Below are 12,793 nucleotides of genomic sequence, written 5' to 3' on the forward strand. Positions count from 1 at the left end.
CGGTTCTAGGTGCTACAGTCTGGAACCGCGCGACCGCTACGGTCGCAGGTTCGAATCCTGCCTCGGGCATGAATGTGTGTGATGTCCTTAGGTTAGTTAGGTCTAAGTTCTAGGGGACTGATGACCACAGCAGTTAAGTCCCAAAGTGCTCAGAGCCATTTGAAGCATTTGTTCTTGAGGACAATATGGAAATGGAAGGGGACGTAGATAAATATGGTATAGGAGATATGATACTACTTGAAGAATTTGACAGAGCACGGAAAGACCTAGGCTGAAACAAGGCCCCAGGAGTAGACAACTTTCCATTGGAACTACTGATACCCTTGGGAGAGACAGCCATGACAACATTCTTCCATCTGCTGAGTAAGATGTATGAGATAGGCGAAATACCCTCGGACTTCAAGAAGAACATAATAATTCCAATTCCAAAGAAAGCAGGTGCTTTTGAAATGTGGTGCTACCGAAGAATGATGAAGATTAGATGGGTAGATCACGTAACTAATGAGAAGGTATTGAATGGTACTGGGGAGAAAAGAAATTTGTGGCACAACCTGACTAGAAAAAGTGGTCAGTTGGTAGGGCGTATTTTAGTGCTGTAGGGAATCGTGGGGGGAGGGGGGGAGGTAAAATCGTAGACGGAGACCAAGAGGGGGGATGAATACAGTAAGCAGATTCAGAAGGATGTAGCTTGCAGTAGTTACTCGGAGATGTATAGGCTTGCACAGGATAGTCATGAACCAGTCTTCCGACAAAACATGACAATAACAACAAACATTGTAGTAAAAAGTAATATGCAAGTATAGTTTATAAATCTCGGTTGATGAAAGTTTCGTGGACGTTAATAAAGAGCTTCCTAACCTACGCAGTTCAGAACCTGTAACACGTCTCCTCCCAGTATATCTCTAAAATATGATGGCAAGCAGACAGAAGAGATTGAGAGTGTTAAGTTATCGAGATTACAACTTGGTGATAAATTGTGTTGCAGGAGCATATCAGAGAATTGCAAAAGCACCTGAAGAAATATTTACTTGCAATCTTGCAATGCGAATGTTGTCTGACATAGGTGAGATAAAAATAAAAATGTTATCGTACTTTGCTGACTTTCATTTCATTATGTGATACAGAATCATTTCTTGGGGTAACGATTCAAGAAAAGTTAAAGGTTTCCAAGTTCAAAAGTGAGGAGTAAGATTTATTTCTGGTGTAAAATCGAGGAATTCCTCCAGTCACCTGTTCAAGGAACTGGGGACATTAGCAATGTCTTCGCAATAAATTTATCCTTCAATGAAGTTTGTCGTAAATTATACCTCGGGTTTTTCAGACTTTCATGGAATGAGTACGGGAAATAACAATAATTTTCATAAATATTTAAAGTCATTTGCTTTGGTCCAGACAAATGCTCATTATTTAGGAATATACATTTTCATTAAATTTAGCTATTTATTTAGGAATATACATTTCCGTTCAATTTAGCTACTAATAAAAATGACTTTAAGAGGAGCCCAAAGAGCTCATTAGAGCCCACTTCTATCTAACACACTGTCGAATTTCATAGGTTCTAACATTCTAGAAGACTGGTTTCCTCTCATTATTGCTTAGAACATTCGTTTTATAAACTGAAACGCAGGTTTAGTTAGTTTGTTTGTTTGTTTTTGCTTCTATTTGTATTTCTTTAGTTTACAGACATATTTCGCATTTTACGTTAAGCCACCATCAGTGCATTTATGTGGAATAATATAGTTTTGTTTTTATATGCCATACATATAGATTAGAAAACAGTTCACTCCACAATTCTTACATTAATAATCTACTGCTTACAGTTTTTCGTTATGCCGGGCGCTATCTGCCTTTACTCCCATCTCTTCATAGGTCAGTTATGAAAAATTGAAATATTTTTACATCACGATCTTTCTGTTCTGTCGTTTTCATATTTCGCATGTCAGTTGCTATGAAACATCACTACTGGTCTCGCCCTAACTCCTGATTTTATGTAATCTCTGTTGTGAATGTATGCTCATTTGGTGCCTGCTTTCTTTTTTTTTTTACGTAAGTGTTGTCAGTCTAACGAAATAACTGTTGCCAAACTAAGGACTGTTCATTTCCGTTCTCTCAGTAGGTTGACAGTTAGTTCGTTAGTTGGGGAATGTTGCGTACTGCCTGTGTGAACTGCCGGGACGTCAGAGAGTGAAAGACGATAACAAGTATTGAACTGAGGAAAGTCAGGTTACTGCTTCATGCCATGGGACACATATAGCTCCTTCAACAACCGCTCCTTGATATACCTAGATATGCTAAATAGGATATAAACTAGGCATCGGAAATTGTCTGGTACTATTACTTCTCAATTAGACACAATAAATTGTGTAACTTTGGTGGAGTTGTTAAAGAGGAGTTAATTAACATCAAACGAAAACCGACATAACAGAGGAAAAATAAATATTAATAGAATTAAAACAGAGAAATGCTACTACGGAGAAAAACAGTAAAGAGGAAACGTATGAGCAGGTTTTATTGTAAACAAGAAAATTAATAACGACGTTATTGTTTTGATAAAAATACAAATTTAATGATAAAGGTGTTATTTTTCTTGGAAAAGTTCTCTTATGTGCGGCATTTGCCATCCCGCTATCATACGCAATGTTTCACACAAAACGATCGTTCTTTAGTTTTTGTCGTGACTTTGGATTAGAACCAGATGCTGATGTTCTTTGTGAGACTCCATAAATAATACTAACAATATTGTTTTGGAAATAAGGGAAAGATATTTAATGGAACTCGTTCAAGACTGCGCGCGAATATTCTTCGGGTTTCAAGAAGCGAAGGGGAGCGTGTATGAAGATTTACAGAAAGTGATATGACAGCAATGACACTAGAATAAGATAGTGGATGATTTCAATCCAACGTTAGCGTAAATACTAAATAACGATTGTGCAGTGGGAAACTTTGAGTGTGATAGTAGAGACTTCAGATGCTAGATGGATTTACCTAGAAAAATAGTCTTTGCATTTAACTGATTATATTTTTCAAAACAATAAAGAAATTGCACAGGATGTTACGCTCCTAAACCACTGTCAAAAGACGGATGATTCAGAGTAAAAATTTACAAAGCTAGAGAGAAACAAACTGATGAGATAGGAAGTCAGAAATGTAGATGATGAGGTTGGTTATTGTGGTCTTCAGTCCGAAGCCTAATTTGATGGTGCTACCTACGCTAGTCTATTCTGAACAAGCCTCTTCATTTCTCCATAGCTGTGGCAACCTCCAGCCATTTGAACGTGCTTACTGTAGTGAAGCTTTGGTCTCTCTCTACAAGTGTCTCCCCTGTTGTTATTCCATCGCCAGAGTGAGGATTATTCGATACCACTTCAGGATGCATCCTATTAACCGATCTCCACTTTTAATCACCTGTGCCACAAATTTATTTTCTCCTCAGTTCTAGTTGTTTTATACTCATTAGTAACTCCATCTATCCAACTAATCCTCCGAATTCTTGTGTAGCAATACATTCCAAAAGCTTTTACTCTCTTCTTGACTGAACTGTTTATCTTTCACGTTTTACTTGTGTACAGGTCTACACTCCAGAGAAAAACCTTCAGAAAAGACTTATTAACGCTTAATAAATTTAAATTCTATGTTAACAGACTTGCCTTTTTCAGAAACTTTTCTCCTGCTGTTACCATTTGCTTTTTGTATCCTTCGGCCATCATTGCTTAATTTTCCGTCCAAAAAGCACAACTAATCGGATAATTTCCCTAATCTAATTCCCTCATCATTGCCTGATTAATTCGCCTACATTCCATTACCCTTGTTTTAGATTCACTGATGTTCGTCATAACCTATTTTGAAGACACTAACCACTCCGTTCAGGAGCTCTTGCAAGCCCTTCGCTGTCTCTGACAGAGTTACAGTGTCATCAGCAGACTTCAAAGTTTTCATTTCTTGTCCTGTAACTTTAATTACTTTCCCAAATTTCTAGTTAGTTTCCTATTACTTGGTCAATACAATGATTCAATTACGTAGGGGAGAAACTACAACCCTGTCTCACTCCCTTTTCAACAGCAGTCTTGTTCGACTTACCCCTGCTACCTTCAGAATTTCAGCGAGTATATTCCAGTTAATATTGCCAAACGGATTTTCTAAATCTACAAACCCTACAAACCTAAGTTTGTCCATCTTTAACCCAAGAAAAAAAGATATCACATGGAACAGCAAGAATTTGATACAGTATAGTGAATAAACTGTTCCGAAATTTCTTTGATTTATTTTCTTAAGACTTCCAGGTAGGCAGACTGTAGTATTAGTGTAAAAATTATCAACCACAGCCTACCCGCCCGGAAGTTTTAAGTGAAGTCGATACCGACCATGAAAGCCTACACTATATTTCTTTGATTACATATGTGAAGGTATACTGCAAACATGAAATGAGAAATAATTGATAACAATGAGTCTGCTGAGTAGGCAAAACACTTTTGTTCGGTAGACATCACATTTCATCATGTGAGATGGCAAATGATAGAAAACAGAGTGAAAATTCTACAAGGGTTTGAAAATTAGAATAAATGTTTCTACGGTGCAATACATGAATCTGACAGAGAGATAGTTAATGACGAAACTAGTGACATTCCAAAAGTAAACCTTGTGGTCCTAACTTCTAAGTTGATTAAAAGATGCGCTCTCTGACAGCTAGATGGCGATAGCCATCTGTGACAATGATAAAAGACAGCGAGGCCAGAGATGATTATTAATGAGCAATCCAGCGCGCAATACTCAATTAGTATCTGTCTGTGTTGAGACAGAAAGAAACTAGACGCGCATAAGAATTTGAGTAAAAAATGTACGCATGCCAAGTATTATTAACGTTGTGAATGTATTACGAAAAAGTTGTGTCTGAAAATATGTGAGGGACTGTTTTAAGAAGTTGTTTGAATATTTATTTATTAGTCCATCAAAATACATCGTAATAAATGTTTGGACGATAGTGAGGACCTGCAAAGACACTCGTGACAATGGAGAGAAACACCAACGTGTCACCGCAGCGTTGAAGAGGTTTAAGAAATCATTTGAAGAAGGGATATAAGAACATTTTTAATTTTTATGTTTATTTATTCATAATGTAATTTTATTGTTCAGTTTTTTCTTCATTAGCAACGGTGACTGTTCGGATAGCCAAAATCCCTCCTTTATCCGTTAATATATTCCACAATAATCTTAAAAAATCATAACTCGTATGATTTTCAAGGGACTCTTATACCATTCTTCCTGCAAAACAGTGGCAAGTTTAGGTAACGACGATGGAAGTCAATAGAGATCACGCACTCGTCTCCCCAAAGCAGACCACAGAATCTCAATAATACAGAAATTTGGCGGTTGTGGTGGCCAGGGGATATGTGACAGCTCATCCTCGTGCCGACAAAATCAGTCATAGACGATGCGAGCTGTATGAACTGGGGTCCTGTCATTTTGGAACACAGCACTACCTCTGGAAAACAAAGATTGTACTGTGGGACGGACTTGATCAGCCAAAATGATCGCATAATACATGAAGTAATGCGACGTTGCAAAGTAACCCTGGGTGCCATGGAATACCGCTTCATGGCTCCCCAAATCATCGCCGAATCTGTGCCATATTTCATTGATGGGATGAAAACTCAGCCAGAAGTTGGAAACTTTTTCCATTGCTCCATGGTCCAGGTTTTATTGCTTCGGTACCACATCACTGATGAGTGGTTCTGGAATTCCCTGTTTCTGGGGATCCCTTCCTGTTGCTTTGGTGCTGACAGAGTTCGAAAGTGCGACATTCAGTACTGCATTGACTCTTCCAGCTATCGTCCTCTTATTTTTCGTCACAATCCTCTTCAATGACCATCTCTCACGATCACTCAAACACACTTTCACCCGCTTTAGCGGATAACGATTTTCCGCTTTCCCCGTATGCGGTATAAATCTTCGATATGGTGCCTCTTCAAGCACTAAGCACTTCGGCTACTTTCGTTAAGGAGCACCCGCCGCACAAGTACCGACAATCTACCCACGATAGACTTCATTTAGCTTCGACATAATGCTCTCACCGCTACACCAAACTCTTTCCGACCACGACTAACACTTGCAACGTAGTATGGATATTGCATAGGCGACGTTCGTGATCAAATACGACAGCGAAAACTGCAGGCTTCATTAACATCTGCATTTACGAGGGTGACTCAAATAAAAACCTTAAATTTGTAATAACAAATCGAAATTTCGCGCCATTATCCTGTAAGTTGGTAAGCGTGCTACAAACAGCGTGCAGAATGGCCTGTAGTCTACGAATGGAGTAGGAACTCCGCAAATAGTTTGACTTCAGTGGAAGATGCTCCTCGTCCAGGTCAGACACAACGAGTTGTGACTCCACAGAACATTGCAGCAGTTGAAGCCATATTGAAGGGAAACCTCCGAGTGACACTGAATGATATTGCAGCATGTTTACAGATTAGTCATGGGTCAGCACACCACATTGTGCACGATGTGCTCCAGTTTCACAAAGTGTCTGCAAGATGGGTGCCACGGCAGCTGACTCCTGAAATGAGAGAACGACGTGTTGATGCTTGTGAAGAACTACTTCGGCGCTTTGAACGAGAAGGTGATGGCTTCCTTGCAAGAATCGTTACTGGGGGCGAAACCTGGGTTCACTTCCACCAACCGGAAACGAAGATTCAGAATGGTTCAAATGGCTCTGAGCACTATGCGACTTAACTTCTGAGGTCATAAGTCGCCTAGAACTTAGAACTAATTAAACCTAACTAACCTAAGGACATCACACACATCCATGCCCGAGGGAGGATTCAAACCTGCGACCGTAGCGGTCGCTCGGCTACAGACTGCAGCGCCTGGAACCGCACGGCCACTCCAGCCGGCTAGAAACGAAGAGAGCGAGCAAGGAATGGCGCCATTCCTCATCACCGAAACCAAAGAAGTTTCGAACAGAACCATCAGCAGGGAAGGTTATGCTGACTCTCTTTTGGGACGAAAAAGGCGTCATTTTGAAGCAGTACATGCCTAGAAGGACCACTGTCACCAGTGCATCATACACAGATCTCCTAAAAAATCATCTGCAGCCTGCAGTCAAATCAAAGCGATGTGGATTGCTGTCAGCAGGTGTCCTTTTGCAACATGACAATGCAAGGCCCCACGCTGCCCATACAACAGTTGCATCAATCACAGACCTGCATTTTGAGTGTCTTCTTCATACACTATATTCACCAAACCTTGCCCCAAGTGATTGCCGTATGTTTGGACCACTCAAAGACGCAATGGGAGGAAAGAAGTTCGGTTCTGATGAAGAGGTACGCCACGCGGTGCATGAGTGGTTGCATAGACTACCAAAAGAACTTTTTCTAAAGAAATTTATGCAATAAATGAAAAGCACCAGTTTGCTTTTGTTCTATTGCAGAACAAAAGCAAATTGGTGCTTTTCATATATTATAATGTTGCTCTACCAAGAACCGACGGAAGATTCTGTTAACATGAAATTTATGCACTTTGTAAGCGCTGGAGGACTTGCATTGAGCGTGGGGGAGATTATGTTGAAAAGTGATACCACTTCTGCACAATAAATAATATTTTAAAAAATATTTAAGGTTTTCATTTGACTCACCCTCATGTGTTCATGCATGCATTTCTCGCGATCTTTGCATGTTTTGTCCAACCATTGTATCATTCCTGGCATAGATGTTGTGACGTCCTCTTTCCTGTTAGCAGAACCAGAACTGGTTTTCGCATAACATGAAATGCGGCTTTGTAGAGGTTCCAGATGACATGTTACCATTCTGTAATCCATCTTAGTTGTTTGCTGGCCTAAGACTTTGTGACTTTCCCGTGAATGCAGTTGTTTCTCATCCCCTGCTTGCAATAAACGTGCAAGAAATTCTGACAGTAAGCAGCACTTTGCAGAGGAGTTCTGTCATTGTCATCAGGAAACAGCCAATGAAAATACCTCCATTGAAGCTGTGGCAGATTGGCCGAAAGGCCTGAATGTTGAAAGATTTTTGTTAATGCTAACTGGAGTTCGGGTAATCGGAATCCTTCGCAAATTGTCGGAGACGAGTCATCTGGGGTGAAAGTGATGTTTTAAAGTGTATAACATTCTGTGATGGGAGTCACTTACCCTACATAATAACAAAATAACTAAAATAAATAAAACTAAACTCCTCCCGAACAGGCCATGAAAGCCCAACGGGACCGACCGGCCGCCGTGTCATCCTCAGCCCACAGGCGTTACTGGATGCGGATTTGAGGGGCATGTGGTCAGCACACCGCTCTCCCGGCCGTATGTCAGTTTCCGAGACCGGAGCCGCTACTTCTCGATCAAGTAGCTCCTCAGTTTGCCTCACAAGGGCTGAGTGCACCCCACTTGCCAACAGCGCTCGGCAGACCGGATGGTCACTCATCCAAGTGCTAGCCCAGCCCGACAGCGCTTAACTTCGGTGTTCTGACGGGAACCGGTGTTACCACTGCGACAAGGCCGTTGGCAACAAAATAGGAAAACTTGAAGAATCGAAAGGCCGTTTCCGTGTGTAGGTGTGCTGAGTCATTGCCCGGTTTTATAGGTCAGTCTCCTGTATTGATCCGCTTTCACACGCTTGGTACGGTGAGGTCACATATCAGAGCCTAGAGCCGTCAGCTGGCTGGAGGTGGCGTTTATTAAAAATAATGGACTCGGAAGCGTTTAACTGAATTCAATAAATTACATTAGTTCCAATGGAAATCTAAAGAGTGCTGTTGTTGTGTGACTTTTTACCTAGTGACTTTGAACTTTTTTGTTTTGTCTTTGTAGGAATTATGGGTGGAAATTGCTAGGAGACACCTGGAGGTACTGACTGTTAGCAGTCGAAAAATTTTCGAGGCTGGATAATGAAAAATACTGGATTGTAAGGCATGCCCAGGAAAGATAAACACTCAAATTATAATTCAGTGATGATGAAGAGTAGGCTGAAGTTCAAGACACAAGCTAGGAAGAAACAGTGCGAAAAGAAATGGGATACGGAAGTGCTAACGACTGAAGAGATATGCTTGAAATTCTCTGAGACTATAGATACTGCGCTAGGGAATAGTTCAGTACGCAGTTCAATGAAAGTGTAGTAATACAGGTAGTAGTAGTTGGGTTTTTTTTGGGAGCACGACAGCAAGATCTTCAGCACCCCTTCAGTAATATAGTGAGACGGGTGACAAGAAAAGACTCAGAACAGTAAGATAAAACAGAACATAAAACACAGGTAACAACGTTTGAAAAATATGTGCCTACCCACACAGAAGCGTGGGACGATGCACGTCGTCAGCAGTAAAACATGGGCAACGCAGGAAGAAAGTGGGAGAGGGAGCTAAAACAATATAGCAGATGGGAGTGGCTGGCTGACCGCAAGGCTCAAATGGCTCAAATGGCTCTGAGTACTATGGGACTCAACTGCTGTGGTCATCAGTCCCCTAGAACTTAGAACTACTTAAACCTAACTAACCTAAGGACATCACACAACACCCATGCCCGAGGCAGGATTCGAACCTGCGACCGTAGCAGCAGCGCGGCTCCGGACTGGAGCGCCTAGAACCGCACGGGACCGCAAGGAAAAGAGAGAGGAGTCAGCCACTCTGCAATACACTAAAACCTCCAGCCTAAAAGTTTAGGCCAGAGTCCAGACACATCACAAAACTTTAAAACCCTAGACACACACGTCTCATCGTTCGCTAAAACACAAGGCAGATCCCCATCAACTTGTGTTTCTGCCCTTGCATCACGGTATAAAATGCAGTCTGTTAAAATTTGGCGGACAGAGATATGCACACCACAGGCATCACAAAACGGGGGATCCTCCCGCCGTAATAGAAAGCTATGTGTGAGAGGACAGTGCCCAGTCCAAAGGCGTGTGAGGGTCACTTCTTCCCGCCTGAGCGACCTGCAGGAGGAACGCCACGGCCGAGTTGTTGACTTCACCAACCGCAGTTTATTGGCCGTCACCGCCAGTCATTCTTCCTCCCACAACTCCATACACTTCTTGTGGAGTGCAGAGATGACAGACTGCAAGGGAATAGGACGAAAGAGGGATCGATATATCTAAAATGGACAGTACACAGAAAATGGAAAGAAAAACGTAGATGCAAGGGAGATAACTGCGAAGAAGCCCTGGGTGACCGAAGAAATACTTCAGTTGATCGATAAAAGAAGGAAGCACAAAAACGTCCAGGAAAATTCAGGAATACAGAAATACAAGTCACTTAGGAATAAAATATAAATAGGAAGTGCATGGAAACTAAGGACAAATTGCTGTATGAGAAATTTGAAGAAATCGTAAAAGAGTTGATGGTCGGAACGGATGGCAAAGCATATAGAAAATTCAAAACAGCTTTCGGTGAAGGTTTAGAAGCAAGGGGGGTAACATTAAGAGTGCAATGGGAATTCCACTATTAAATGCAGAGGAAAGAGCGGATAGGTGGAAAGAGTAAATTGAAGGCATCTATAAGACGGAAGACTTGCCTGATAACGTGATAGAAGATGAAATACGAGTCTATAGGGAATAGATGGGGGATCTAATATCAGAAACAGAATTTAAAGGAGATATGGAAGGTTTAAGATCAAATAAGGCAGATGGGACAGGTAGCATTCCATCAAAATTTCTAAAATCATTGGTCTAAGTGGCAACAAACCGATTACTCACGGTGGTGTGTAGAATGTATGAGCCTGGCGATATACTATCACACTTTCGGAAGAACATCATCGACACATTTCCGAAAATTGCATGAGCCGACAAGTGCGAAAAAATCGTTCAAAGGGCTCTGAGCACTATGGGACTTAACATCGGAGGTCATCAGTCCCCTAGAACTTAGAACTACTTAAACCTAACTAACCTAAGGACGCCACACACATCCATGCTCGAGGCAGGATTCGAACCTGCGACCGTAGCGGTCGCGCAGATCCAGACTGAAGCGCCTAGAACCGCTCGGCCACTCCGGACGGCGATAAGTGCGAGAATTATCGTACGATCAGCTCATGCAGCCAAGTTGCTGAGAAGAATAGTATACAGAATATTGGAAAAGAAAATAGAGAGTATGTTAGATGACGATCAGTTTGACTTTAGGAAACGGAAAGGCACAAGAGTGGCAATTCTGATATTGCGGTTGATAATGGAAGCAGAAGTAAAGAAAAATCAAGAGATGTTCATAGGATTTGTTTGCCTGGAAAAAGCGTTCGGCAATGTTGGGTTGGGTTGTTTGGGGAAGGAGACCAGACAGCGAGGTCATCGGTCTCATCGGATTAGGGAAGGATGGGGAAGGAAGTCGGCCGTGGCCTTTCAAAGGAACCATCCCGGCATTTGCCTGAATCGATTTAGGGAAATCACGGAAAACCTAAATCAGGGTGGCCGGACGCGGGATTGAACCGCCGTCCTCCCGAATGCGTTCGGAAGTGGCAAAGGCTGCAAGACGTTCGAGATTCTGAGAAAAATAGAAGTAAGCCTTAGAGAAAGAGAGGTAATATACAATACGTACAAGAACCAAGAGGGAACAATAAGAGTGGGGGACGAAAAATGAAATACTCATATTAAAAAGGGCGTAAGACAAGGATGCAGTCTTTCGCTGCTACTGGTCAGTCTATGCATCGCAGAAACAATGATGAAAATAAAAGAAAGGTTCAAGAGAGGAATTAAAATTCAAAGTGAAAGAATATAAATGATAGGATTCACTGATAACGTTGCTGTCCTCTGTGAAAATGAAGAAGAATTACAGGATCTGCTGAATGGAATGAACGGTCAAATGAGTACAGAACATGGATAGAGAGTAAATCGAGGAAAGACGAAAGTAATGAGAAGTAGGAGAAATGAAAACTAACATCAGGACTGATCATCACCAAGTAAATTAAGTTAAGGACTACCTAGCCAGCAAAATAACCAGTGACGGATGGAGCAGGGAGGATATCAAAAGCAGACTACAACTGGTAAAAAGAGCATGGCTAGCCAAGAGAAGTCTGCTAGTATCAAACACAGGCCTCAATTTGAGGAAGAAATTTCTGAAAATGTACGTTTGGAGCACAGCATTGTATGGTAGTTAAACATGGACTATGGGAAAGCTGAAAAAGAAGAGAATCGGAGAACTTGAGATATGGTGCTACAGAAGAGTACTGAAAATTAGGTGAGCTGATAACGTAATGAATGAGGAAGTTCCCCGCAGAATCAGAGAGGAAAGGAATATGTGGAAAACACTGACAAGGAGAAGGGACAGAACGATAGGAGGACATCTGTTAAGACAACAAGGAATAACTTCCATGGTACCAGAGGGAGCAGTAGAGGGTAAAAACTGAGACTGGAATACATCTAGCAAAGAACTGAGGCTGAGGGTTGTGCTACTCTGAGATGAGAGACGTTGGCACAAGGAGGAGAAGGAGAATATTAGTGTTTAACGTCCCGTCGACAACGAACATTAGAGACGGAACACAAGCTTGGATTATGGAAGCATAGAGAAGAAAATCGGCCGTGCCCTTTCAAAGGAACCATTCCGACATTTGCCTGAAGCGATATAGGGAAATCACGGGAAACCTAAATCAGGATGCGTGGACGCGGTTTTGAACCGTCGTCCTACCAAATGCGAGTCCATTGTGCTGACCACTGAGCCACCTCCTTCGGTAGGTTCGCCCAAGAAAGGAATTCGAGCAAGGCCGCATCAAAACTGACAGTAGACTGTTGTTGTTGTGGTCTTCGGTACAGAGACTGGTTTGATGCAGCTTTCCATGCTACTCTATCCCGTGCAAGCTGCTTCATCTCCCAGTATGTAC

General features: G+C 41.8%; 1 pseudogene; it reads right to left on the minus strand.

Annotated features, from left to right (window-relative positions):
• Nucleotides 1-8,390: 8,390 nt before the first annotated feature.
• LOC124617034 lies at nt 8,391-8,508 on the minus strand (annotated as a pseudogene).
• Between the last annotated feature and the right edge of the window lie 4,285 nt (nt 8,509-12,793).

Source organism: Schistocerca americana, chromosome 5, assembly GCF_021461395.2.
Source record: "Schistocerca americana isolate TAMUIC-IGC-003095 chromosome 5, iqSchAmer2.1, whole genome shotgun sequence".
Lineage (NCBI taxonomy): Eukaryota > Metazoa > Arthropoda > Insecta > Orthoptera > Acrididae > Schistocerca > Schistocerca americana.